General features: G+C 40.6%; 1 pseudogene; it reads left to right on the plus strand.

Moving 5' to 3' along the window:
- Positions 1 to 284: 284 nt before the first annotated feature.
- LOC122925976 lies at positions 285 to 5,248 on the plus strand (annotated as a pseudogene).
- The last annotated feature ends 538 nt before the right edge of the window (positions 5,249 to 5,786 follow it).

Genomic DNA, 5,786 nt, shown 5'->3' on the forward strand with positions numbered 1-5,786 from the left:
ACAAGAAGGGCACACAGAGCGGAGCAGAGCCTCCCACCATGTTATCTTGATCCTTCTATTAAACCACATCATCTCAGAACAGTAAATACGGAATCTGATGCTGATCCCTATGTAAACACAACTTCTGTATATAAAATATATCAAGTGACTTGGATTATACTTCAGAGCTGAAATCTCTCTTCCAGAATCCACAATGAAACTCCTGGTGAGAATATTTCTGAATAGTTTATCATGTAAAGACTGAATGTGTAATTTAATCTAACCATTCCCTATGTTCCTATGTCTAGATTGCAACCATCCTTGGAGTCCTCCTGACTTAAGCCCTAGGAAATGATGTAAGTAACTGGATGTATGGCTTGGCTTGGGCTGGTTTTATCCTTGAAGCTTTTCTGGCTGACTTTTGTGAGTTTTGTCGCTGACATTGACAGCTGGCATCAGTCATAAATCGGTTATTGACATACTGTATGTGAGATGTACTTCCAAAGGTTCTGTGGGGGGCCGACTGCTGGAATCATGAGAATGGGGGTCTTGTGTCCCCCATTTGAATTGAGCAGTAGTTGACTATGCCACTCTAATGCCATTCAGCAATGCGCATGCTCGACTAACACTACATTCAAAATGGGGACACAGACTTCCAATCTTATGACCAGTGGTGGTTCCAGTGGTCGGGCTCCCACTAATCAGACACATCACGCATCCTGTGGATGTGTGAAAAGTTGTCATTCTGAGACAACCCCTTTCATAGATGTTTCACATTGTTCAAATTCAAGTTAGTTCTTTACCAGAAGTCCTTTATAAATCAATGGGGCTAAAAAATAAATGGATCATGATTGATTCCAATGGGTCTGTGATGTCTGTCATAGATCCTTTGAAGCAATGACATATCCATAGCCTCTGTTCACACTGGACTGATGACTATCAAGCCATGACTGCTCTAATGGATCTGCGTTCAAATGCATAACAATGAATCCTGACAGACCTCATTGCATTTTGTCAGGTTTTCATTCTGCTATCCTCATGTCTTTAAACACCCAGTAGAATGACATGATATATAGAAGGATTTATATTTCTCCCGTAAGTGTAAATGGCCCATAGCTTGGACAACCTAAAGCCACCTATCAGCCACGTTCATTTTGCACCAACACATGGCAGCGGGCATCCATACCTTATATTAGTGGAGTCCTCACTGTGGTTTGTTTCATTTGTCATATGCTGTAGTAATACATGTGTTCATTACATAGTAAATCTAAAGTAGTGTTAAAAAGCAAACCAAAAATTCAAAGGCAGAAATGAATTATCTTTAGATTTTTCCGATTCATCTAAATATCAGACTATAAATAGAACAAATTACTTCTAATAAAACAAAAATGTCTATTTTATTTTTTCCAGAACATCAATATTAATAATTCAGGTAACGATGGTGGAAGCATCAGCCAACAAGTGAACATTAACAACCAGGACCATGTGGCCAACATCAACAATCTCAATGGCTGGAACTCTTGGGACTCCGTCTCTGACTTTGGCAATGTGAGTGTTCTATAAATGCTTTGTTTAGCTTACTTTTTAACTTTTGGTCTGTTGGGTACAGACAATGAGGTAAAAGTGTACCTAGAATTTATAGGAACCACACTGCACACTCAGGAATTGTCCACTCCCCCAACTTACGACAGCGGTTTAGCCCATATGATTGATCTAGACATCAAGAAGTTGCTATTGTGTGTTTCCCTGGGAATAAGCCCTTTGATCCTAATGTTTTATCATTGATCCTTATATTGCTACTTTCTCCACCCAACATTGACCCTTTCACACTATAGGGGTTTGCTGCTACAAGACTGTACAACAAGAAGATCTGCGTGGTTACCAAGATGACTCCAAGTTTCCCCACCCTGGAGCAGCTTAGCGAGATTGCCAAGACCAAAAAGGTAAAATACTAGGACATCTGTCACCACTCCTGGTAGATAGCTGGATGGCATCTCACCTAGCTAGGAGATGCTTGAATTCAGCTTTTTGTATCTCTATCCTGGACCATGATGGGTGTTATTATCCATTTGCAGCTAATGCTGTACTCATGCTTATAACATCTAGAAATGTGTTTTTTTTTTTCTGTTCGGCTATATTGAGGCTTAACATCAAACTTTCCTGAGGATTCCTGACTCTTCCACACATCCATCATATTCAATAACTAATGGCTTAAGAAAAACCTTAGACTTCTCAGTTCTCAGTCTAAAAAAATTATATTTAGCAAAAGAAAGAATATTCAAATGTGAGGGAAAAAGAAAGAACAACATGAATGAAAATAGATACAATGACAAATGTTTACAGTGAAGAATAAAGGTACACAATCTGAAAAGAAAACATTTATATACAATAGTAAGTCAGTCGTGGTTAATTGTTCTATTACTACTGTATTGTGTCCACAAGGTGGCCCCAGATTTATTGTTAAAATGCCACAGAGGTACATTGTGTATTTAATATTTAAAGGCTATGTATATTTTTGGGGGCATTTATAATAATATTATTGCGTTCTACATATTTTGGGGTAAAAAAACATGTTTTCAATAGTGTTTATTGAAAATGTTCAACTACTTTCCTGGTATAAGGGTGTTATCTGTGTATTTGCAGAGCAGCAGGGTTATGTGTTTACATTGAATCCAATCATCTGACAGCTCATGTGAATCCCTTATCTGTGATCTTGTGAAGCTCATAAACACTTATTTAAGGGCTCTTTCACACCTGCGTTCTTTTCTTCCGGCATAGAGTTCCGTCGTCGGGGCTCTATGCCGGAAGAATCCTGATCAGTTTTATCCTAATGCTTTCTGAATGGAGTGAAATCCGTTCAGGATGCATCAGGATGTCTTCAGTTCCAGACCGGAAAGTTTTTTGGCCGGAGAAAATACCGCAGCATGCTGCGCTTTTTGCTGCGCTTTTTGCTCCCGCCAAAAACCCTGAAGACTTGCCGCAAGGCCGGATCCGGAATTAATGCCCATTGAAAGGCATTAATCCGTATCCGGCCTTAAGCTAAACGTCGTTTCGGCGCATTGCCGGATCCGACGTTTAGCTTTTTTAGAGTGGTTACCATGGCTGCCGGGACGCTAAAGTCCTGGCAGCCATGGTAAAGTGTAGTGGGGAGCGGGGGAGCAGTATACTTACCGTCCGTGTGGCTCCCGGGGCGCTCCAGAGTGACGTCAGGGCGCCCCAGGCGCATGGATGACGTGGTCGCATGGCACGTCATCCATGCGCCAGATCCACACGCCGGATCCGGACAACGCAAGTGTGAAAGAGGCCTAAGCCATATTCTTATCAATCAGACAGGCAGCTCTGCTGGATGAGGGGACTGGCAGTAAAAAGAAACTGACAGTCTGCAGATACACTCTCAGTTAACTCCTGTAGTACAAGAACTGCTGGGAATATTTAATAAAAACTAAATGTTAAAAATATTTTTTGCCCAAAATGAGCAGAATGCATTAATAATAAAATGTGCCCTCAAAAGTGTCCATAGCATTTAAGAATGCATTTTCCAGTGATGCAAGTTGGGGCATTAATACTGTTGTAACATATTTTGTTGTACAGATATTGTCAGTACTCACATCAGTGAGTCCCCCACAAAATCTAAAATCTAAATGATCTTTTTCTGACATAAGAGCATTTCCTATGAAGCCATGTAGCCTACTACCGTTTTACAATGTAATGTTAAATATTCAAGGGAGTCATTAGGTTACCCTCCTGGTCAATATAGTCATGTTGCAGCAATTGACAATGTATTTGAATATAGTAATAATAGTATTCTTATTATTATTAGTGTCCCATGATTTATAACATCTGTATATTTCATTTAAAGGTCCCTACCAACACCCAGCTGGTGACCTACACAGTCAATCAGACCCCCGTTGTTCACATTGAAGAATATGGTCAGCACATTGAAGCCTTGTGCAGGGGCATACCAGCCTACACTGCTCTGGAGATGCCCAGTAAGTGTCTTTCTTTTCTACTATCATTAGAGCAGAATAGAAATTTCATACGAACATAGGCAAGAATAGGCATTTCTATGGGGGGCCGGGTGGGTGTGTTGCGGATTTGCAATTTGCAACACACCACGGACATGTGAATGGAGCCTTAGAGCTCAGAATCTATAAGATACAGGGAACAGATTTAAGAGTTCAGAGACTGGAAGAAGCAGCTCTAAATAGATCAGATGGAGGTGATGTTGGAATATCGGGGGACACTTTAGGCTCGGGTTCAGTACACAATTGAGTGGGTATTTGCAGGAAAGAGCAGGAAAATATTGGATGGAAAGAGAGGAAATTCCAGAACAAAGGGGAGGCACAAGAACAGTCTTGTTTTCCTAATATTGATGTGCAATGAGATTAAAACAATAATATCTAATTTTCTGCTACCACAAATTTGAGCAGGCGATGTATAGATATTGGAAGAACCACGCAGCAGAAATCTAAATAAGACGTGCATACTTTATAGTACGCCTTTAAAGCATATTCCTAACGTTAGAGTGGTTGTTCCACCAAAAATATTCAACATTTTTAAAATAATCACCTGGATGGTAAAGCTAAATTTTAGATCCACCCGTGTAGAGTCAAGTGCTGCTTGTACTTTTCATCATCTCTCTGTCCACCTTGGTGAGGTGGTTGCACATGCTCACTGCCATCCTTCTACTGCCACCAGCCCTATCTACTGTCAGGAGCTGTGACAGTTACAGGGAGAGCACTGAAGCAAAAAGATCCCCCCTCCCCCCAGATAGGTGCCTATTCTGTTAAATTCCAGTGGGATGGGGGTCATGCTCTGCTGCAGCCAAGTGGTGAAGTTCTGAAAATGGCACATCACTGCTGGGTCACATGCTGCTTGGGGACATGTCAGCAGTGATGGCAGTGGTTGGCTGCAGTGATGCATGTGACTCTGTCCACCCGGAAATTTACAGGACGGACACAAAAAGACTTCTAAAGTTCATGAGATGGATATTCATAATAAGGCTTAACTGTCCTGCTCTATAGAACGGTACTCTTCTATGGCAGATATGGCACCAGTGTGAATATTTTTTACTTTTCTATTCTTTCTAAAAAATTCCACATTCTTGCGTTCCCTCCAGATATAATTTCCTAAGCAATTTCACAACTAAACATTACATGATGGCTACTAAAGTTATAACAAGAACTTTTTTTCAGATGTCGGAGGAGAATTTGCTCGCTGCGATACCAACAGCATTATTACAATTTTGGGAATCAGCTTCTGTTTTTAAGATGCCACTACAGCCGACCCCCTGCCCACTGAATGGATACATATTGAAACTAATTTGAATTGTGGATCCTTGTAAAGTTTCCCTTAATCATATCTAATAAAATATTATCTGTGGCTTTTGGCTGCTTGTGTCTTCTTATATCATGCAATAAGAAATTAAAAATGAAAATGAGCAGCAGAAAGTATTTGTGTAGAATGTGCTCTAACACAGGTCCCTTTTCAGGTTCTGCCAGAGGGTATGGAATGTGCTGCGTCACCCACTCCGTCACCATTTTCGGTATCAGCTTCTGTTTTTAAAGACCTTTCTTAAGTCAGATTTGGAAACACAACTCGCCCAGAGACTCCCACCATCAATCATCATCATTCTGAAAACCTGAAATAAAACTGTTTCTCAGGGAACTACGTCTAAGTTTTTGTATAAAGCACCTCTCAGGTGTTAGGGTACGGTCACACGGTCAGTTTTTTTTAAAATGCAGTTTTTGTAGCCAAAACCAGGAGTGCATTCATAAAATGTAGGGCAGCATCTTTACATAACAATG

Source organism: Bufo gargarizans, chromosome 2, assembly GCF_014858855.1.
Source record: "Bufo gargarizans isolate SCDJY-AF-19 chromosome 2, ASM1485885v1, whole genome shotgun sequence".
Lineage (NCBI taxonomy): Eukaryota > Metazoa > Chordata > Amphibia > Anura > Bufonidae > Bufo > Bufo gargarizans.